Genomic DNA, 24,136 nt, shown 5'->3' on the forward strand with positions numbered 1-24,136 from the left:
CATCCAGAAATCAAGTGGGAAGGGGGTGAGAGAGAGGGACACAGAGAGACACCTGCAACACTGCTTTATCACTCACAACACTTTCTTTTGCAGGTGGGGACTGGGGGGCTCGAACACAGGTCCTTGAGCATTGTAACATGTACGCTCAACCAGGTACACCACCACCCAGTCCCTAAGCTTAGACTTTCTCCCAGTTGTTAAAGTGTTGAGTGTCATTTGTTGTATCCAAACCAGCATTTGGTTTATGGGGTCCGGCCTCAAGCTGGGAAGGAAATACACCTAGAATTTTAGTGAGGTCTGAGTTAACTTCAAATTCCACTGCATCTACTAGTTTGATGATTCTAATAAGGGTTGTCATAGGGACAGTAATTGTCCTTTGGTTGATATATATATTGGCCAACTGTATACAATGTTTCTTCTAGATATTATCAAAGGGTGACAATAATCATGATGATGTCAGAAGAGATTAAGACATATATCTTACTTACTTTTGTGTAGTTAGTTGAGGGTATAAGCACATTTACCATGGTTGATGCCAAGAAACCAAGGTGTTGTCACTGAGTACACACAGCTACAGCCCAACATTGTTTAGTATTCTCTCCATTCAGATGCAAGAGATAGAAATCATCCTAAGAGCACAGATATGAGTGGCAAGTTTTCTGAGTACTCCCTACTGCTGTCTTTAATACGACTTCTTTCATTATCAGCTTGTGTAATTTGGTTATTTGTAATGGCTGTGTTTAATAGTTGGCTCACAGAATCCTGAAAATTAAACAATCACCTCTCTGGAACTAGCCTAAAGCAGCTCCAGCCTGGGCTCAGAGACATTGTCCTTGCTTAAAGAAAGAGTGTGGGGGAGGAGGGCAAGCCAGACCTCTCTTGGGCCTATTTACTGTGAGAGAGATGTTACAGAAACTCTGTTTCTTCATCAATATACTGGGATAATAATACTAAGTTCGCCAAGTTGCTATAAAGGTTTGAATCTGATCTATAAGAGGCGCTAAAATGGCAGTTTCATGCACCCCCACAAATTTGGAAGGAAGGGAAGCTGAATACTTGAACCAGACCATAGTTGTGGATCTCCTGATAAGGCCTTTTAGCTCCCAAAATCTCTCCCTGACAGTCTGCTCACAAACTTGGAGTGTCCCCTTTACATTTCCAAAGTATTACCTAAAGGAAATGAGGGTCAGCCTCAGCTTATCAGGTAGCCTGGGTGGCAGAGGCAGGGCCCCCAGGGGGAGTCTTTACTGGAGGGAGCAAGGGAGAACCAGGGCAAAGGTTCTAGCAAGAAGGAGGGTGGGGGTCAGTCAGGACAAGAAGGAAGGAAAAACTAGCAAGTAGCAGAGAGAGAAGAGACACAAGACCAATTCTTTTGCCCACCTCCATGGGCCTCTGATTTCACAGCACCTGTGAGAACACCGACATCCTCTTTGCTCTGCTGTGCCCTCAGCTGCAAGTGCCAAGAACACGGCTAGATCTGGAAGTAAACGCACAGTGGCTGGCACCCATCCACCTGCAACTCGTTTATCAACATTTTGCAGCTGCTTTGGAGAGGCCTGTGGAAAGATGAGCTGAGAGCTCTAATCCTTTCACTCTAGGGGAGGGGGCTCACCCCCATCTACCATTTGCTTATGAAACAGTGGTTACAAACTGTCAATCATGTTTTTCAGTGTGGAAAATCCAGCATTCTGACACTTCATCAAAACAGGCTCTGGTGAGAGCTGGAGAGGGGCCGGGCGGATCGGCCATGGATGGTCAGCACTGGCTGCCACTGGAGGCCAATCCCAACATCACTAACGAGTTTCTTTCATATATATATATCTTATTTATTTTTTGTTGCCCTTGTTTTTTTTATTATTCTTGTGGTTGTTATTATTGTTGTTACTGATGTTGGTGTTGCCTTTGTTGTTTACTGTTGTTGTTGTTGTTATTATTGATGTCATCGTTGTTGCATAGGAGAGAAATGGAGAGAGGAGGGGAAGACAGAGAGGGGAAGAGAAAGACACCTGCAGACCTGTTTCACTGCCTGTAAAGTGAGCCCCCTGCGGGGTGGGGTGGGGCCTCCAACCGGGATCCTTATGCCAGTCCTCAGTTTTGCAAACTTAACCTGCTGCCCTATAGCCTGACCCTCACCACTAGCCAGTTTCTCAAACAATTAGGTTTACATCCAGACTGGCAGTTTGTTGATGTTTGTAGAGTGGATCCTGAACTCCTCAGCATGGTACTGAGACCAGTATGTGCAATGTTACTTCTCTTCCATGTGACAGAAAAGTATGAAGTATTCAGAACAGAAGAGGAGGAAAAAATAAAATCTCAGGGACAGTATGTTACATCATCAGTATGCTTCATGAAACAATCAGCAATGCCTGTGGGACAATAACTGATCCATGTTATTTCCGACAATAAAGAGAAGGTGCACTTTGAGTCAGGGTCAACCTTGAAAAAATTCCTTGAAAAATCCGTGTCAGTGGGCCCTGAAGAACAAGCCAGACACTTGGAGAACTATGGCGCCTTTGGCTTACTCATGAGACCAGTGCCCTTGAAGGTCAGGCTGAGGGTTATAGATGGGGCTCGGGGCCTGCACTATGAATCCGCTGCTACTGGCGGCCATCTTTTTCATTTGTGGTTGCTACTGTTGTCCTTGGATAGGACAGAGAGAAAACGATAGCGGAGAGGGAGACAGATAGGAGGAGAGAACGACGGACACCTGCAGACCTGCTTCACAAATTGTGAAGCAACCTGCCTGTAGGTGGGGAGCCAGGAGCTTGAACTGAAACCCTTAGGCCAGTCCTTGCGCTTTGCACCATGTGCACTTAACCTGGTGCGCTACTGCCCGGCCCCCTCACAACACTTTTAACCACTCATCTGTTGTTGGGTATCTGATTGCTTGCAAGTTTAGGCTATTAACAAGCTGTGCGGGGCCAGGTGGTAGCGCACCCGGTTAAGCGCACACATCACAGTGTTCAAGGACTCAGATTCAAGTCCCTGGTCCCCACCTGCAGGGGGAAAGCTTCACGAGTGGTAAAGCAGGGCTGCAGGTGTCTCTCTGTCTCTCTCTATCACCCCTTTCTCTCTCAATTTCTGGCTGTCTCTATCTAATAAATAAATAAATAAATAAATAAATATAATAATAATAAAAAACTGTGCCATTATGAGCATAGGCGTACATAAGTTTCTTTGGGTGAGTCGGGCGGTAGCTCAGTGGGTTAAGCGCAGGTAGCGTAAAGCAAGGACAGATGAAAGGATCCTGGTTGGAGCCCCGGCTCCCCACCTGCAAGGGAGTCACTTCACAAGCGGTAAAGCAGGTCTGCAGGTGCCTAACTCCCCCCCCCCCCGTCTTCCCCGCCTCTCTGCAGTTCTCTTTGTCCTATCCAGCAACAACGACATCAATAATAACTACAACAATAAAGCAACAAGGGCAACAAAAGGGAATAAATAAATATTAAAAAAGTTAAAAAATAAGTTTCTTTGGATATGTGATGTTATGTTCTTTGGCTATATTGGGGGAGGGGAGCAGGCAGGGATAACAGGGTTGATCCATTATCTATTTTCAGTGTTCTGAGAAATCTCCAGACGGTTTTTTACAGCAGTTGACCCAATTTACATTCCCACCAGCAGTGTAGAAGTGTCCTTCTCCCCCACTTCTTCGTCAGCACTTGCTGCTTCTGTGACTGGCATTTATAAAGTATGATAGGACAGGTCATTTTCAGGATATAACAAATTTAATTATCATAATCAAATGTTTATTTTGTCAGTAGTTTAATACATGGCTTATTATTTTTAAAGATTTATTTACTAAAGCTGAGGAAACAGCATAATGGTTTAGCAAATAACTTTCATGTCTGAGTCTCTGTGTTCTAATTTTCAACCCCCAGCACCACCATAAATCAGAGCTAAGCAATGCTCTGATGAAAAAATAAATAAATCAAAATTTTAAAAATACAAGCTATATGGTGGGGATCGGGGAACATTACTGTCGTAATGGTCCAGGGATTAAGCCTGGGGCCTGAGGCATGTCTTGCTCTCTACCCACTGTGCCACCTCTGGGGCCATTATGATTGCTGGCTCATTACTATGTAATGAGAAGGTTACATTGTTGAAAGTTTTATTTCATTCTTCTCAATCTGTAATTTCCATTTCAATTCTGTGATGGAAAGAAGGTATTTTAAAGAATGATGGTCAGGTGATGGTGCACGTGGATGAGTGCATACATTACCATGCACGTGGACCTGGGTTCGAGCCCCTGCTCCTCACCTGCAGGGGAGAAGCTTCAGGAGTGGTGAAGCAGACCTTCAGGTGTCTACCTTTCTCTCTCCCTCTCTGTCACCCCCTCTCCACTCAATTTCTCTCCCCATTGGTAACCCTGGTGGGGGAAAAATGTATATATTATTCTCTAGCAGAGATTGCTAAGTGTTCTAGGTACTCAAGCCAAAAGATTTCTCTCTCTTTTAATTTTTTATTGGGGATTTAATAGTGATTGATAGGATTGTGGGATAACAAGGGTACAATTCCATTTAGTTCCCACCACCAATATATGTCCCATCCCCTCCACTGGAAACTTGTCCATGCATTATCCCTCTGGGAGTATGGACCAAAATTCTTTTTAGGGTGCAGAAAATCTGGCTTCTGTAATTGTTTCTTTGCTGGACATGGATGTTGGCGGATCAAGCCATACCCTCAGCCTGTTTCTGTCTCTTCCTAGTCGGGTAGGGTTCTGGAGAGATGAGGTTCTGGGACACACCGGAAAGGTCATCTGCCTGGGGACAAAAGATTCTCTCTTACTATGGCTTAGGGTTATTTGAAATATTGGTTTTCATTTTGGAGTGCTACAGTGTCAGTGAGGGAATTTTCTTGATTAGTCTTGACTGCCTTTGGTGGGTACAATAGGACTAGAGGTGTTTATCAGCTTCCGGTATTTTCATGTTTATATTTCTAACTGCTTTGTGAAGGGTGTCTGCAATCTTACAGTGATGGTTGCAATCTAATGAATGTGTCTAATGTGGTAGGCACTGTGCCAGTACTATATGTTCTCCAATCTCAGCTTATAAAATAAATGATTATTTTGACAGGAAGACTAAGAAGTTACTACTATGTTCAAGGTCATACAGCTAGTAAATACTGCCCATATTTTTTGTTTGTTTGTTTGTTTGTTTATTCATTCATTCCCTCTTGTTGCCCTTGTGTTATTGTTGTAGTTATTGTTATTGATGTCATCATTATTGGATAGGACAGAGAGAAATGGAGAGAGGAGGGGAAGACAGAGGGGGGAGAGAAAGACACTTGCAGACCTGCTTCACCACCTGTGAAGTGACGCCTGCAGGTGGGGAGACGGGGGCTTGAAGCAGGATCCTTACGCTGGTCCTTGCGCTTTGCGCCACCTGCGTTTAACCTGCTGCACTACCGCCCAATTCCCCCATATTTTTAAGGTAACAAATTGTAGAGATAAGTCAGTTGTTTTTTTTAAAACAAAAAATAAAGTGAGAGTTGTTACTTAAAATTTTGTCTTTTTCCTAAAACATTGTGTAACTATTGACTAAATGCAAATGTGTAATGAATTGCAAATGAGTTGTACTTGAATGCTTTGTTCTTAAATACCCTTATATCTGTGGATGTGTTTTCTTATATTAAACATAAAACCTTATCCAAAAAAAAAAAAAAAAAAAAAGGCTCTGGTGATCAGAGAAATAGCTCAACTGGTAGAGCTCAGGCTTTATGTGTCTGGTTCAATTCCCAACACAGCACATATCAGTGTGGTGCTCTGGCTTCTCTCTCTCCATCTTTCATATGAAACTATCTCATGTGAAATAATAAATCTATAAAAACATATGAAAAGAAAAAACCAGGAGTTGGCATAGTGGCTATAGAGCCTAACTTGTGTATGTGGGGTCCTGAGTTATATCCCTGGTATTGCATGTGCCAGGGTGATTCTCTGCTCTCTCTCTCTCTTGCTCTTGCTCTCTCTCTTTTCTCTATCTCTCTGTTTCTCTCTCATAGATTAAAATAGACTTACTAGCTTTTTCCAATATGGAGACCCCAAATCTCATCTGCTATATTCTTACCTTTAGGCTCCTGATTATTAAATCATTTGTTCTGCTTTATATCTTAATGCTTTTTCAGCCACCAAGTTGCAGATACTACCATGACGCTAACCAGACTTCCCTGGATAGATGACCTCACCAATGTACTCTGGAACCCCACCTCTCCAGAGCCCTGCCCCACTAGGGAAAGATAGAAACATGCTGGGAGTATGGATCTACCTGTCAACACCCATGTCCAGTGGAGAAGCAATTACAGAAACCACACCTTCCACCTTCTGCACACAATAATGACCCTGGGTCTATGTTCTCAAAGGGATAAAGAATAGGAAAGCTTTCAAGGGAGGGGATGGGATATGGAAATCTGGTGATGGGAGTTGTGTGGAATTATACCCCTCTTGTCCTACGATCTTGTAGATCCTTATTAAATCAATTTTTAAAAAGAGAGAGAGAGGAGTCCAGAAGGTGGTTCAATGGTAGAGCTTGGGGCTTGCAAGGCTGGTGTCCTGTATTTGATTCTGGGACTGTATATGTCAGAGTGTTCATCAACACACTCTCTCTCTCTATCTATCTATCTCTTTTTCATAAAATAAATTGTTAATAAGAGGGGGTGTCATGTTGATTTTGGAGAGTGAAGATCTAGAGTGTGCTGGAGAAGCCTGGTTTTATTCAAAGGTCAATGGTCTGATCTGGTTTCTCTGAGCTCCCATTTTCTTTCTACAAATCAGAGATAATAGTACTTATCTTGCAAGGTTGTAGGCAATAAAATGCAAGTCAAATGCTTTGTCCAATGGTCGATGCTAGTAGATACTCAATAAATTGGAATACCCACCACTACCAACTGTAGGGTTTAGGGCAAGCGATTTCATCCATCTAGGTCTTAGTTTCCTCATTGGTATTCTGCAGGTCAGATGGTCTCAGTTTCCTTTCTGGTCCTGGTTTTCTATTTCTCCATGGCAAACAAGAACTTTTGCCTCTGCTGGCCTTGCCTATCTTAAGCAGATTAAGCCACTTGCTTGTGCTGTTGCAATGCTCAGATAGCAAAGACCTTTGACAGCCAAGAAGGCTTGTTCACCCCTCCCCTTGAACGGAGCTCCAACGTTCTGGGACAAGGAGCAAACCACAGGATTAGAATGGGGACAGGGTAGTAGGTAGTAAGGGCTGACTGTACTGAAAACAATCACCTTTGAAAGGCTGCCTAGATGGGAGAGATCTGATCTTGGTCTGACATGGCAGACATGAGGACGTTTGCTCAAGTCTGAGCAGTGTCCTGAGATTCTACATCCCCAAATCACAGGTGATGGCACAGAGGGGAGGGTCTAGTCCTCAACTTCCTAAAGGGGAGTCCCTTCCAGACTAAAGCTGACAAAGTCTCTTCTTTCTCTGTGATTATAGAAGAGATAGAGAAAGAGATGCACACAGAGAGAAAGGAGAGATGGGTAGAAGAATTCAACACTTTCTTTCCTGGTTTGGAGAAATCAGGTGAAGCAAATGAGTCCAGTCCCAACCACACTGAAGGAGTCTTCAGTACTGTGGTCTCTGTCACTTTTTTCTGCCTCTGTCTCTAACCATAAATAAATAAATATGTAAAAAAAAATAAAGTAGAGCAGATAGAATAGAACCCCATTGTAACTCTTAGTCTTGCTTGATATTTTGAATTGCATCAATGTCTCTAGCTCAGTAATAGAATGGGATGAAAATAGAGAAATTTGGACAAAAATAAGAAATAAAAGTTAATTGTTATTATTGATAATATTATTTTCCCTCAGTCTTGGGCCCCTAGGGCAGCATGCTAAGGGGTTCAGACTGATTTATTCCTAGAATATTTTTACCTAACCCATCTACATTTGATAAAATAAGTGATAAGGGAAAAAGAAAAAAAACATAATTGTATGCAAAGTACATTTCTTATAATCCATACTTTCAGATAGCGTAGTTTCTTTGGGGTCCTGCCCTTACATTAATTAGTGATGTCCAGATGTCACTTAAGGAGTTGGTTTCCAGCTGGTAGAAGACATTGTTCATTCAGAGTAGTTACAGGGCTTTGGATGTCAAGTCACAGGGTTACACACACACACACACACACACACACACACACACACACACACACACACACCCCAAAGCTGGAAGGGTTCTGCTAAACTTCAAACTTCCTGAAGATTTGCCCTACATTTTTGTACTGTGGTAAATTTTCAAGATATTCTCTCAGCTTTCACTGTTGTTTCTCATTTGGTGCCACTAATTCCTTGACTGCCTTTTAATAAGAAAGAAGCCTCTGTCATGGAAAAATAGCCTGAGTGGATAATGGCAACCCCTTAGCCAGATGTGGCATATTCTGTGGGAGCAGTAACTTTATGTGGCCAGGAACATGGCAGCTCTCAAAGAGTCTGTGGAAGTCTTTCCAGCAAGGTGATCAAAGTTTGGCAAACTTTGGGAGACCTGTGGGCTTCTAGGATCTCGACAATCAGAAAGTCAGCAGTGACTGCTCTACCCCCAAGGGCTAGGAAATGAAGGAGACTTTGGGGAGAGGGGACCAAATCCAACAGGTGGTCTGCGTGGTGACTCTGGGGAAAAAAAAAAGGCACTTGATTTCCGCAAACCTGTTTCCTCTTCCACAGAAAGGGAGTAGTTGTGTCACCACCTGCATTTATTCTAAGGATTAGAGGAGGCAAATTCAGTACTGAGCACAGGTACACGCCATTGTTTCTAATAAAACTCTGAAGCAATACAAGAAAGGCAGAGTGGGAAAAGCTGCAAGAGGATTCTCCAACATATCAAGCAAACAAAAGATGGCTTTGTGTAGCTTCTTCCCCCTCTTGTTGGATAAAGTCAAAGAGCAAAGAGACAGTTCTAGAACTGCAGTCCATATTGTCCAAAAGAAACATAATGTAAGCAGGATCATCAGGTTTTTACTGAGAAAATGAGATAATAATTTGACCCCCTGCTGGAGCATAAGATTCACATGCTCAGCTCAGCCCTACAGCTGTTTTATCTTGACCTCAGAAAAGTCAAAAGCCTCAGGCTGAGTGATTTGGGGCAATATGTGCATGATATAGTGTGGGAGGACTCCAGAGTGAGCCAGGAATGGAAATTTCCCATTTTTATTGTGACTCCATAGCTGTTGTGTTAAATAAAAGGGAACAAAAGGGAAAGAAATGACGTAGATCAGAGTTAGGGATTGAGAATCAGCAAAGTCAAAAACCCAAGAAGTTGACTTGGGGGCGGGCAGGGGTGACACTCCGGTGAGGACCACTAACACTGTGACTCAGTAGCTCAGGGAATCTGGAGAGGCACCACCACTCTGCTTCCTCAAATAGGGAAACTGAGGCTCATAAAGAAAGCTGAATCCCCTTTCCCCCACCAGGTCCACAGTTGACAAATCTAAGTCTTCCAGCTTCAGTCTTTCCTTACTAGGGATTATAATGAAGACCCTCAAGCAGAAGAGGCCTGGAAGGAAGGAAAGAGTGGGATAGAGGAGAGGAGATGAAGTCCTAGTGTCTCTGATTCTTCAGCTGTTAACAGCTTCATGAAAAGAAACTTGACTCCAAGGACTGCATCCAGGTGAATGCCCTGTGGATCTAGCGGCCCAAAGTTAAAACAACAGAAGGTTGGGGTTGATCAATGGATGGCAGAGTTCCAGGCACCAGAAGGAAGCAAATGCACCTGTTTCTGTAGTGAGGCATGACAGGACTTGGGCAGCCTGACTCCAGTGGCAGAGAAACTACAGCTGGGCAGAGCAAAGGGCTTGCCTGGAAAAACTTAAGGTGGAGATGACAGTTTGGTGGCAGGTGATGTGTGCTGGGACCTAGCTCGGGGAGCTGTGACATGGTAGTTCTGTGACATTTTTTTCCTAGTTAATTTTTATTAGTTATTTAATAATGTTTTACAAGATTATCAGACTACAGGGGTACAGTTTCACACCACACCCATCACCAAAGTTCTGTGGCCTCCTCATCACAGTTCTCACAAATTCTGACAGTTTGATTACCTCTTTCTTCTTTCCTTTCCTTCTTCTCTTCTGTATCCTCTTTTTAAATTATTTTTTTATATTTATTTGTTCCCTTTTGTTGCCCTTATTGTTTTATTGTTGTAGTTATTGCTGTTGTTGTTGGATAGGACAGAGAGAAATGGAGTCAGAATGCTTGGAAGTTGATGGTTTTTACTAGGCTTTAAAATGTCAGAAATGAAAGAGGCTTTGGTTCTGTTTAAAAAGAAGTACTAGATGCAAAAGGTCTGGTCTTTATAATATAATCTGCATCAAGGACTTCCTCAGCTTCATAAACAATGAAGCATTGATGAAGGGAGAGAGTTGAGAATCATTTCCTGATTAGAACAAAGTCAACCTTAGGATTTTTAAGTCATGCTGAGAAAGCAAACTTGTGATGCTCACTTCATTTCTTACTTCCAAACACTCCCTATCCTTTTGCTTCAACTATGTCTCCACAGTTTACTTGATACTGGAAGAAACAGAGGAAGATGCTTTATTGTTATTATCATTGAAAACCTTTAATCTGAAAGTCACCATCTCCTAATCTCTGATTTTGAAGTCTATATACTTTTGAATCAAAATATGCATTTTTTTATCCTCGTAAAAAGCAGACAGTCTAAGCAAGATTCAAAAGCAAAGTGGAAGGACCCAGGCATGAGATATCAGGATAATGTCTGGATGTCAAGCCCTTCAAGTGAGAGAAAAAAACAATATTGGACCCCAATTTCCAGAGAAATGGGAGAATAAATAAATAAATGTAGAGTCAGAAGCCTCTTCTTAGACTTGGGGGCAGAGAGAAGGTGCAAGCTTAAAGTCTAATCATAGAAATTGCAAGGTTGGTGTTATAGTACTAAGAACCGGAAACAAGTTGAATGAAATAAAGAATAGGAAAAGTCATGTTGTTTACAAGTATTAAAATACTTATGATTCCTCCCCAGCACCACCATATGCCAGAACTGATGTGATTACTTATCTTTATACCACATGGAGTTTTTTGTTAGTTTTTTTTTCCAGAACACTACTCAGATATTGTTTGTGGTGGTGCAGGGAACTGAACCTGGGACCTTGAAGCCTCAGGCATAAGAATCTGTTTGCATAACCATTATGCTAGCTTTCTCATCCTATACATGGAGTTCTTTATTTGGTGTGCTAAATATTTTTCATGCATTTTGAAATGATTTGCTTTCATATATGACTGTGTATGTGTGTGTGTGCTCTTAGTTTTCTTAACAGTTGCTTTTAAGTGTAAAGCAAAGTGCTTTAAATCAATTGAACAGGGCCACTGAAATAGCTCAGTTCAACAGTGTGCTGCTATGAAGCAAACAACCTTTTTCTAAGACTTTGGTAGAACTATGGTGATTATCTTTTGAAGGTGGGAGGGTGTGGGTACAGAACCCTGGTTGTGGGTGTAGTGTAGAGCTATATCCTATAATCCTACAATCTTGTAACCCGCTATTAGTCACAAATAAAAAGTGAAAACAGAAGCAATAAGCTGCTGTGCCATGTAGGGGACCCAGGTTCAAGCACAGACCCTAATGCACTGAAAGAAGCTTCATGTTCTCTCTCTCTCTCTTTCACTGCCTCTCTCAAAAAATAAACAAACCAATCAAACAAAGATTCTAGCATAATATAAGCCTAACAATTATCTTTTAATGAAAGATTGAGTTACGTAAGCATTTCTTTTATTTATTTATGAGATGGGGAGCAGAGGAAGTCAGAGATTCCTGCTTCCTCCCCACCCCACCCCCAGTTTTGTTCACAGTTCTATATGCAGTACCTAGAATAGTGTTTGGCAAAGACTTGAAACTTAATAAAGATTTGGGAATAGGGAATAGGGAATAGGGCAGTAGGGCAGCGGGTTAAGCGCACATGGTGCCAAGCACAAGGACCGGAGCAAAGATCCCAGTTCAAGCTCCTGGCTCCCCACCTGCAGGGGAGTCGCTTCACAGACAGTGAAACAGGTCTGCAGGTGTCTTTCTCTCCCCTTCTCTGTCTTCCCTTCCTCTCTCCATTTCTCTCTGTCCTATCTAACAATGATGACATCAAATAACAACAACAATAATAACTACAACAATAATAATAAAAAACAAGGGCAACAAAAAGACAAAATAAATAAATAGATATATTATAAAAATATAGATTTTGGAATAGATGAATGGATGTATGGTTGGATGAATGAATGAATGAATGAATGAATCATCACAAAATGTCAGCTCAACCAAACTTCTTGGTCTGTTATCAACTAGAATATATTTAATTGAGAATACAGGGCATGATATATAACTTGATAAAGAGAACTTCTTATCTCTTCTTCCCACTCTAAGCAAATTCCCCTGAACTGCCCCTTCTTCCAGAGTTCCCCCTGAGTTGAGTTGCCCCTTCCAGGTGGGCTTTGATAAGAAGTAATGTGATTCAGTGTTCTAGAAAGATCATAGAAAGTAACTGCATTTATCCTGCAAATCTTATTTATAGCAGTTGTTTCATTTGAAGGAAAATAAAATTCTTTTCAGAATAACGTAAGGCACTGCCTAATTCTCTTGTAAGAGTCAAGCCAAATGTTAGCACTGGGTTCCAGAATGCATGGAGTTCTATAGCTTTGACGCTCCAACAGTAAGCAAGATGAAGCAGGAACTGGAACACTTCATTCCCAGGAACAAAGAACACTTGGCTGTCAGCCATCTCTCTGCCTAGTAGTTGGTCTCTGGACCCATGCTCAGTTATCTCTCTTTCACAAGATGATGTGAAATCTCAGAAAGTCTTACAATCTAAATAACTCCCTACAACTTTCCTGCCATTAAGAAGTTAATATATTGGTTTGTTGGAAACGTCATAACATTTTTCTACGTAAAAATGCATTGTGATTTTTCCAACAGCCCAATAGTTGGTGTAGAGCAAAACAAATTCCTATCTAGAGATAAGTTTTCAGGATGACAGGAACATTTTGAGCCATAGTTAAGCCCTTATTACTACTTAGTTGCTGCTACAATACTGCACTATTTATTGAGTTAATAAAGAAAAATTAAAGGGGGCCAAGCAGGGGCACACTTGGTTAAGCACACATAGTACAAAGTGCAAGGACTTGCTCAAGGATCTGGGTTCAAGCCCCCAGCTCCCCACCTGCAGGGGAGAAGCTTCACCAGTGGTAAAGCAGGTCTGCAGCTGTCTGTCTCTCTTCCTCTCTATTTCCCTTCCTCTCTCAATGTCTCTCTGTCCTATCCAATAAAATGGAAGGAAGAAAAAAAAAAAGGCTTCCAGGAGCAGTGGATTCATAGTGTCAGCACTGAGCCCCAGTGACAACCCTGAAGAAAGAAAGGAAGGAAGGAAGAAAGAAAGAAGAGAAAGGAAGGAAGAAGAGAAAGGAAGGAAGGAAGGAAGGAAGGAAGGAAGGAAGGAAGGAAGGAAGGAAGGAAGGGAAAAAGAAGGAAAGAAAGAAAGTAAATTAAGACTATAACATCAACTAGAACTAAGAGTTCACATCACTCCAGTCCAGGGCTCTTGGAATTTGAGTGAGATAATTGCTTTCAGTCACCAGAATCTTGATATAGGGAGTTCACTGGCTTTGGGGTAATATATGGGTCTTATAACCTTGGAACCTGCAAGTCAAGTTAGTCTGTAAATGACTACAGTCAGCAGGCTTCCACCATAGTCTTCAGGTCAGAAACCCAGCAAAGAAAACAACTTTTTGACTTGTAGACAAAGGGGACCTTACAACCAGTGTTTGTCAAAATGCTTTCCCTCCACAAATCAAATAAGAACCAGACTTTTATTGTCTCCATGAAAATGCTGTGTTGATTTATAGTTTGTGATTTTGAATTGCATCTTGGCTTTTCATTTTGCCGTTCAACTCTTATTGCTGGCTCACCACTCTGGGTCAACTTTTTCAGATAGAAAGAGAGGGACAGAGGAGAAGGGAAATGCAACATAGCACTGAAAGTTCCCCCAGTGCTATGGGACCTGGGTTCAAAATAAGTAGCCTGACAGGTGAAGTATCGTGCTGGCCTAGAACTTTAAATAAACAAACAAACAAAAGCACCTCAGGGTCAGTCAGTGGCACACCTAGTCAAGTGCTCATATTACCTGTGCAAGGACCTGGGTTCAAGCACCTGGCCCCCAACTATGAAGGAAAGCTTCACAGTGCTGAAGGTGTCTCTCTTTCTCTCTCTCTTCCTTTCTTTCTTCCTTTCTTTCTCTCTCTCTTTCTTTCTTTCTTTCTTTCTTTCTTTCTTTCTTTCTTTCTTTCTTTCTTCCTCTCTTCTTCTCCCTCCAGGGTTATCACTGGGGCTTGGTGTCTGTACTACAAATCCACTGCTCCTTGACGCTTCCTCCTCCCCCACTGGATAGGACAGAGAGAAATGGAGAGAGGAGAGGAAGATAGACACCTGCAGACTGGCTTCACTGCTTGCAAAGCAACCTCCCTGCTGGTGGGGAACAGGAGACTTGAACCAGTATCCATGGCCCTTCCTTGTGTTTCTTTGCTCTGTGTGCACTTAACCCAGTATGCTACCACCCGGCCCCCTCTTTCCCTCTTTATCTTCCCTTTCCATCTCAATTTCTATCTGTCTCTATTCGATAAAAAAAAAAAAAAAGAAAAACACCTCAAGCCCTCCCCTAAAGTCTTTTCATTTATGACACTAACAGCCAAGATTCAGCTAATTTTACATTTTACTTCCTAGAGTTTGATAAATGAAAGCAATAACTATATAGATCACCTTTTTAATTCATAACTTTTTTTTTTTTTATAAAAGAGAGACTAGAAAACTGCTATTCTATTTATTCCTGTCTTTCTTGGCTTCATTTGGTTTGGTTTGTTTTGGTTTGGTTATGTAGTATCACAGATCAAACTTAGGGTACAAAGTGTGCACTCTGCCACCAAGCGGCTTCCAGGGCCTGGAATAATCTCTTCTGAAACAAAGGCACTTGTGCGTTCTACTGGACTAGGAGGTCATGTCTCTTTGTACAGTTTGAGTGTATGTTCCAATCGCATTTCCTTCCACTAGTCTTTGCATTTTCAACTCATGGTGAGTCACTTATTTCTAAATCTGATCAAAGCACCTACTGTGTAAATTAGATTTTTATTATATCTTGGTATTTCTGATAAGGAAATATGCACAAAGAAGTGAGATACTTTATTACATGTCTCATCATTCCCCTCCTACTTCTCCCATATCTACTTATTTTCTCATTCCTTCATGCCCCACAATTGACACAAATGACTAGCTACTTAAATAGTGTACATTTTGCTGTTATTATATTTTCCTTTGGGCAAAACTTTATTGATTGTTCTATGAATTTTCCATGTAATAGAAAGATTCTATGACTTTAATTAAACTGAGATAAATGTTATCAAGTCCCTACAATATAACCATTGTAGTTTAAATTGTAATACTCCCCATCCCTCTCTCCAGGGCCAGTTGAAATCCTAACCAATATACTCGATAGTGTCACCTGACTTGGAAATAGGGTCTTTGTAGATGTAATCAAGTTATGATTAGGTTACATTCATTTAGAGTGGGTCCTAAACTAATGACTAGTATTCTTGTGAGTAGAGAGAAATTGGAGCACAGGGAGGGGGTGGGGAAAGGCATGCTATAGCGGAAAATCATGGAATTATGGTAGCCAAGCCCCAGGAGCTGGGGATAGAAGAGGAATTCTTCTTTAAAAATTTCAGTGAGAATGGGGTCTTTCTGACATTTTTGTTTTGTACATCTAGCCTCTACAACTAACTGTGAGACAACACATTGCAGTTGTTTTAAGCCACCTGGCTTGTGGTAATTGGCTACAGCAGCTCTTAGCCATGAATTACAATGATGATGAAGTAGATTAATGAAATATGTTTCTTGTCCTCACAAGATTTAAACTATAAATCTTTGGTGTGTTGTAAGCATAAACACAGAGACTTGTGTTTGCTGTACAGACAATACAAAGGTGGGAGAAACTAACAAACTGAGAGTTCAGGAGAACATTTGCAAAAAATGTAGATTTAAAAAAGTTAAATAACAGATTGTGTTGTTTTGTTTTTGGTGTAACCAAGACCTTCATATGCATGATTCCACCACTGTGGGTAGGCCACTTTTTCATTCAGGTGGAGAGATGCATAGAGAGGGTGAGACACCATAGCATCTTGAATGTCCCTGGAGTTTCAGACACACACACACACACACACACACACACACACACACACACACACACACACACACACACACACACACACACACTATCTGATTATTTCTGTTGTAAGAGATAGTAGGTTGACTACTTTCTATGCCAAAGAGATCATTTATACTCCCAGGGTGATTGAAAGAACACCTCTTACTAGAACAACAAAAAGCAAAACAGATTTTTAATCTCTGATGTATCATATTAAGGAAGTTGGGCTTTGTCCAACTTTGTAGGTACTTAGTTAGCCACTTAGACGTTTTAGGTGGAGAGTTACAAGATTAGTTTGGCAATCTTGAAGATGATGGAATAGAAAGGAAGGAAACCAGAAGCAAGAGGCCTCTACAAGATACTACAAGAGACCAGGAAAATATGACAGGACCTCAAGGTAGTTGCCAAGGTCATTGAGAGTAAAATATAGACTTGAAATATAGACTCGAAAATCACTAAGCAGCTAGCATTTATGGGATTCATGATTGGTTTGACTGCTTCATTTCCAGCTTGCTTGGTACAACTGATGATACAGTGAAATGATGCAGAAACACAGACAGAGAGGAGTGGACTTGAATGGCACTGTGGACAGTGAACTTAATTTGGGACTTGCTGAGTTTGAAAGTCTATGACACATTTGAGTGACAGTATTCAACTGCAGGCTTAGAGTTAATGGTAGAACAAGATTGGACATGTAGCTTTGAGAATCATCAGGGTATGTGTGGTAGTGAACACTGTGGGAGACGAAAGCTGAGGGATATTGGAAAACATCAACCTTTACCAGAAGAGGAACTGGAGCCAGTCTGGGGTTCTGAGGATGAGACATTTAAGAAACAGAAAGTGGTAATGTGGAAGACAAGAGAGAAAATGTTCAAGAAAAAGGAAACAGTGAATATGTTTAAGACAATGAGAGGTCTCAGGAAGATTCAGTGGATTTGGCAATTAGCAAAGAGTAAGTTTGAACAAAGGAGTTTAAGTTGAGTTGAGTGGAAAGCAGTAAAATTTCAAATGTAAAGGAAAAGTCAGAGTCTCTCCTTTAGCCTTCCAGACTCACATGACCCATCACCACCCTGCTGTCTGTCCCAAATCTATAGTCACATCAATGCATTTCCATGACTCTTGAGATTTGCCATGGGGCACCATAGGTAGAGCTGGAAGGACAGTGAGGTGGGGCAGGCACACATGACCAGCTCCTTTCGTGCAGGCTTGGATGTATTCCCTCTACAAAATGTCACAAATCTTCTCAGCTGGATTCAGGTAATATTTCCCTCCTGCCTCCTCTCAGGCTTCAGAACTATAATGCTTCTTTGCGAATCTTGGGATCCTTGCCCAACCCTGGTGTTTATCTACATCCTGCCCACTCTTTTGTCCTTAGTTTTTTTGCTAATCACCTTTAGATTATCCACATTTGATTGTATCATCTGTGCCTTGCTGCTGGGACCAAGAATAATGGGGAAAAAAAAAAAAAAAAGGAAGCTTGACTAGGGAGAAGAGAGGAGAAGGAAAAAGGAAGTTTTGTTGTAAAGTTTATTTATTTTAATTTCTTTATTGGGAGATTAATGTTTTATATTCAGTATAACAATGCAACCCCCACTAGGTCCTCTGTCATCCTCTTTTTGCCTGTACTCTCCCCTGCAACCACCCCAGAGTCTTTTACTTTGGTGCAATATATCCAGTTCAGGTTCTATTTGTGTTTTCTCTTCTGATCTTGTTTTTCAACTTCAGCCTTAGAGTGTATTTATTATTTTTTTAAATATTTATTTATTCCCTTTTGTTGCCCTTTTTTTTTGTTGTTGTTGTTGTAGTTATTATTGTTGTTGTTATTGATGTCGTCGTTGTTGGATAGGACAGACAGAAATGGAGAGAGGAGGGGGAGACAGAGAGGGGGAGAGAAAGACACCTGTTGACCTGCTTCACTGCCTGTGAAGTGACTCCCCTGCAGATGGGGAGCCGGGGGCTCAAACTGGGATCCTTGAGCCCGTCCTTGTGCTTTGCACCACCTGCACTTAACCCGCTGCGCTACCACCCAACTCCTGTAGAGTTTATTTTTAAGAGTTCGAGAGCTTGGCTGTATTGACAAGTCATGAAAATTTATCAATCAGGGCATATTTCAAATCAAATGTGTGACCAGACAGGAAGGAAGACATGGGCAGAGCATTTCTTGCTAGTTTCTAGAGCTGATGACATTACAAGTGGCCTCACCACTGTTGCTCAAGACATTCTAGAACCTGTGTTTCCAGTTTGACCATGATGGTCCATTTGCCAAGTCTGCCCACGGCTGTGTTGTTAAGTGTTTGTCTGAGCAATGAACTTGTGGAAAGGTAGGCACAGAGGCTAAAGATGGAGGAGGGACAAAGGTCAGGACCTCAGCAAATTGAGACACATCTCCATGCACCAAGGCATTTTGACAAAGTCATTGGTATTTTTTTCAAGCTTTGCAAAACTCTGTATGATACCCTTTTGCTCACTTTGCTCACTCTTCTCTATCATGTCCTACAGGTCACTGATTCCATTATGCTGTGCAGCCTTGTGGGCCCTTCTTCCTCTTTCTCAAATAGTCATCTCCTCCTGGCCCTTGAACCTGAATTCTGACCTTTACATTGCCTGTGGCCTGGTACATTCCCCAGATCTCAGCCAGGCTAGCTCCTTCTCATCCTCAGATCTCTCCAAAGCCTCTTCCTCAGCAGACTCATCATTCAAAGACAAGTTGTCCCCTCCTTCCCCCCCCCCCCCCTTTTTTTTCCCCAGAGCGTTTCTCAGCTCTGGCTTACGGTGATTTCAGGGGACTGAACCTGGGACTTTGGAGCCTCAGGCAAGAGGGGCAATTTGCTTACTGATTATGCTATCTACCCCCACCCTAGTAGTCCCCTTTGTCATTCTCCTTCAGAGAGTCCTGGTTTCTTTTTCATGACAATTTATACATTATACATTTGGGAAGGTGGAGAAATATTCATAACTTAGGGGCTGGGTGGTAGCGCAGTGAGTTAAGTGCACATGGCAAAAAGTGAAAGGATGGGAGGAAGGATCCCAGTTCGAGCCCCCAGCTCCCCATCTGCAGGGGTTCTCTTTGCAAGAGGTGAAGCAGGTAGGCAGATATCTATCTTTCTCTCCCCTTCTCTGTCTTCCCCTCCTCTCTTGATTTCTTTCTGTCCTGTCCAACAACAACAGCTATAACAACAACAAGGGCAACAAAATAGGAAAAATAGCCTCCAGGAGCAGTGGATTTGTAGTGCTGGCACTGAACCCCAGTGATAACCCTGGAAGGAAAAAAAAAAAAGAAATATTCATGAATTCACGTAGGTATTCTAGTAAACCTTTTGTTTGGTCTTTCTTTTTACATCTCAGTCTTGAGTCTCTCTGAAATTAATTTGTATAATTTGTATGCATGATAGGATAGAGCCCCTTCATAGCCAGTGGTTGACATGGTCTACAGAACTTTGTTGGGCCCTCTCATAGATCTTCTATTCACTTGTTCATTTATTTATTCAGCCATCGTTAAAGGGGAATGACTTCTTGGGAACCCCTTTACTGTTCGCAGAGGACAAAAAGTTAACATCCTTGGGAGCTGGGCAGTAGTGCACATAGTGCAAAGCACAAGGATCCCGGTTCAAGCCCCTGGCTCCGCACCTGCAGGGGTGGTGTCACTTCACATGTGGTGAAGTAGGTCTGCAGGTGCCCATCTTTCTCTCTATATATATCTCACTCTCCCCTCTTAATTTCTGTCTGTCCTATCCAACAACAGCAGCAGCAGCAACAACAACAAAAAAAATGCCTGCCTGGAGCAGTGGATTTGCCCCTCTGATAACCCTGGAGGCGAGAGAGAGAGAGAGAGAGAGAGAGAGAGAGGAAATCCTTTATCACAAAGTGTAAAAAGAATAACAACAGATTTCTAGGCCTAAGGCCTAGAGAGGATTTCAATGTACCTGGGGGAAAAGACATGTGACTGGAGGAATGACAGGCCAGTGAAATCACTAAATAAATACTTTTAACAAATGTACTGAGTATAGAATCTTTCTTTAAACCTTACACTGTTTCTCAATGTTTTAAGTACATTTGACTACTTGCTAGAGATCTTCACCAGAATATTCTACAAGAATGTCTAACTCTAAGATGTTCTAAACAGAATTATCACTTCTAAAACCTGATCCTCTTAAACTCTTCACCCAAGTTATCTGAGATAGAAAGCCCAGAATCACAACCCAGGAAGTGATGCAGTGGAGAAGACATTGAACCCTCAAGTGTGAGGTTCCGAGATCCATCTCTGGCATTTTATGTGCCTGTATAATGCTTTGCTATTTTTCCTCCCTTCCTCTCTTCTACTAATAAGTAAATACATCTTTTTAAAAAGGAGAAGAAAGAAAGGAGAGAGAGAGAAAGAGAAAGAAAAAAACCCCAGAGCCTCTCTCAATATCACTCTCCCTCTAAACCAAAATCCAACCAGTTTACTACTTTGTAGTCCATAATATTTCCTTATTCCTATAATTTTTGTCATGACCCCACTGCCATATCTCTGAAATGATTTTTAAAAATTCTAAAAGGTCTCTCTGTCTTTTTTTCCTACAGCCTTCTGTCACTACAATCCTATTTTTAAAAACACAAATTTGATACTATTGCTACTTTGCTTAAAATTCTCCTGTGGTTTTCCAGTGTTTCTAGGATAAAGTTAAAAATTTTTAGCATAATCTCATAGGACCATCTCAATCTGGTAACAGATAAACCTATCCCAATCTAGTAATATCAACTATAGAAAAAAGTGGCATGCAACAGTGGATTTATATTAGTTTGGGTATTAAATTAATTTTATGCTGCTGCTGCTGTTACAAATTTCAACCAACTGAAGCACCCTACAACAACACAAATTAGTTGTGTTAGCATTCTAGAGGGCGGAGTTCTGCAAGGGGTGTTCAGAGTGCTGAAGTGGGCTAAAATGAAGGATTCGGCATGACTGCTTTCCCTCTGGAAGCTCTAGAAACAAATCTGTTTCCTTGCCTTTTCCACTTTTCAGAGTTTGCCCATTTTATTGATTCATAGCATCATCCTCCAAATCCAAAGTCGAGAGCATCCAATGATTCCTTCACATAATACATCCTCTTTGGTTCTCTCTTCTACCTCTTCCACTTAAAAGGATCCTATTGTTAACATTTCAATTATCTGGGTGGTCCTGGATATCCTCCCTATTTCAAGGTCAGCTGATTAGCAACCATAATTCCCCACCTAGCTAAACTCATGGACTCTGGGGACTAGGTGTGATTTTTTAAAAGTTTAAAAAAATATTTATTTATTTTCCCTTTTGTTGCCCTTGTTGTTTTATTGTTGTTGTTATTGATGTCATCATTGTTGGATAGGACAGAGAGAAATGGAGAGAGGAGGGGAAGATTGAGAAGGGGAGAGAAAGATAGACACCTGCAGACCTGCTTCATCGCCTGTGAAGCGACTCCCCTGCAGGTGGGGAACTGGGGGCTCAAACTGGGATCCTTGAGCCGGTCCTTGTGCTTTGTGCCACCTGCACTTAACCCGCTGCACTACCGCATGATTTCTTATGACATTTAATTCAAGTATTTGAAATGTCCAATTCAAATCATGCAGCTTTATGACATGTAAGAAAATCTTAATAAACTCATATATATTAATTTCCAAAAAAAAAGAAAAAGAGAAAGAAAATCCACACACAACACAGAAGCAAGCAAAGTGTTTCTAGGACTGTGAGAACTATTGTAGTTCTCTTTGGGAGGTGGAAGGGTGGGGACACAGAACTCTGATGGTGGTTGTAGTGGGAACTATACATTGTAATCTTACAATCTTGTAACCCACTATTAATCACAGATCTTTAAAAAATGGGAAAAGACTAAAACCTCAATAAATGAGTAAATGTTTGGATGAATGAATGAGCCCAGTTTGCTCACAATCTTATTTAAATCAGAGATTAAAAGAAGCACTTTGTCTTCAGGATGGTTTTTTGGTTTGTTGGGGGTTGTTGTCACTGGAGCCTTACCACTACAGGTTGACTTTTTTTCAGGGAGAAAAATAAGAGGCAGTGATACAGAAATAAGAAAGATACCACAGCACCAAAGCTTCTTTCACTGTGGTGGAAGCCAGACTTGAACTTGTGTTGTGCATATGCCAAAGCAAGAACATTACCCAAGTGAGCTATCTTGCTGGCCCTTAGATTTTTTGTTTATGTTCCTTCTTTCTTTTTCCTTTGTTATTTGCTTTATTTATTTTTTAAATTTATTTTTATTGGATAGAGACAGAATCAAGAAGGGAAGGGGGGCAGACGTTAGCGCAGCAGGTTAAACACACATAGCATAAAGCGCATGGACTGGCTTAAGGGGGGCAGACATTAGCGCAGCAGGTTAAACACACATAGCATAAAGCGCATGGACTGGCTTAAGGATCCCAGTTGGAGACCTGGGCTCCCCACCTGCAGGGGAGTTGCTTCACAAGCGGTGAAGAGGTCTGCAGGTGTCTTATCTTTCTCTCCATCCTTTGTCTTCCCCTCCTCTCTTGATTTCTCTCTGTCCTGTCCAACAATAATTGCAACAACAAGGGCAACAAAAATGGGGGAGGGAATGGCCTCTAGGAGCAGTGGATTCATAGTGCAGGCACTGCCAAGCCCCAGCGATTAAAAAAAAAAAGGAAAATGAAGATTGAGAATGAGAGAAACCTGCAGCCCTGCTTCACTGCTCTTGAAGCTTGCCCCCCCCCCCAACAGGTGGGGGCCAGGAGCTTAAACCCAAGTCCTTGTTTATGGTAATATAATATGTACACTCAACTACATACACCACTGCCTGACCCCATCTTCATTTATTTGTGTCTTTATTCATTTATTTATTTACCTCCTCACTGCATCTTCACAGTCCAGGTCAAATTTTCAGATAGAAGGAAAGATATGAGAAGGATGGAGGTAGGGAGTGGAAGCACAGCACCAAACTCCCTCCATTATGAGGAGTTTGACATTATGAGGGCAAAACAGACAAGCTCCCAGGTGAGCTGTCTTGCCACCACTTTTAGGATTTATATGAAACATAACAACACACACAAAATCAATATTACAAAGAAAGCCTTTTCCCCCATAAAGGCACTGATCCTTAGACTTTATGTGCAAGAAAACCTTTCACTCTACCACCAGAGACAAGACTTGGAAGGCACCATGTCTGAGAAAAGTAAACTATCAAAACTTGAATCTCATTAAGAAATTTGTGACTCATTTCCTTTTAAATTATTATTATTATTATATTTATTTATTTATTGGATAGAGACAGCCAGAAATTGAGAGGGAATGGGGAGATAGAGAGGGTGAGAAATAGACGCCTGCAGCCCTGCTTCACTGCTTGTGAAGCTTTCCCCACACAGGTGGGGACTGGGGGCTTGAACCCGGGTCCTTGAGCATTATAACATGTGCATTCAACTAGGTGCGCCACCACCTGGCCCCACATTTATTTATTATAGATACAGAAAGAAATTGAAAGGGAAGGGAGAGATAGAGAGGGAGAGAGAAAAAGAGGCACTGGCAGCACTAGTTCACCACTCCTGACACTTTCTACCTACAGATGAGGGCTGGGGGCTTGAACCTGGGTTATTGCACATTGTGACATGTGCACTCTACTAGGTGGGCCACCTCCCAGACCCCTAATTTCTTGTTTATTTGTTTGTAAAGCAACTTTGACAGATACCAGGATGGGGGAAATGAGATTGTATTGGTTTCACATTTGTGTCTTAAATGGTAATGTAGCATGCTTTGTTATTTCTATGCTAAAGAGGAGAGCAGCTGTGGAGTCTAGAGACCAACCACCAGCCACTCTTACCTCCTCCTGCATTCCTTTGCACCTCCTGCTTCATTTAATCAGGCAGGTAGCCATAATATTAGCTTGAAGTTAAAAGTCAGAGACAAAGGCAGACTATTATGGTTATGCAAAAGGAATGCCTAAGTCTCCGAAGTCACAGGTTCAATCCCCCACACCACCAT

The 24,136-nt window shown here is 41.7% G+C and overlaps 1 long non-coding RNA gene and 1 pseudogene across 1 annotated transcript in view; one reads left to right on the forward strand and one right to left on the reverse strand.

The window, feature by feature from the left end:
* LOC132537564 (uncharacterized) overlaps positions 1–24,136 on the reverse strand; it is a 521,799-nt gene that overhangs the window by 152,622 nt on the left and 345,041 nt on the right. The window lies entirely within an intron of this gene.
* On the forward strand, positions 1,720–19,746 carry LOC103117031 (ubiquitin carboxyl-terminal hydrolase isozyme L3-like; annotated as a pseudogene).

Source organism: Erinaceus europaeus, chromosome 3 (genome assembly GCF_950295315.1).
Source record: "Erinaceus europaeus chromosome 3, mEriEur2.1, whole genome shotgun sequence".
Taxonomy (NCBI): Eukaryota; Metazoa; Chordata; class Mammalia; order Eulipotyphla; family Erinaceidae; genus Erinaceus; species Erinaceus europaeus.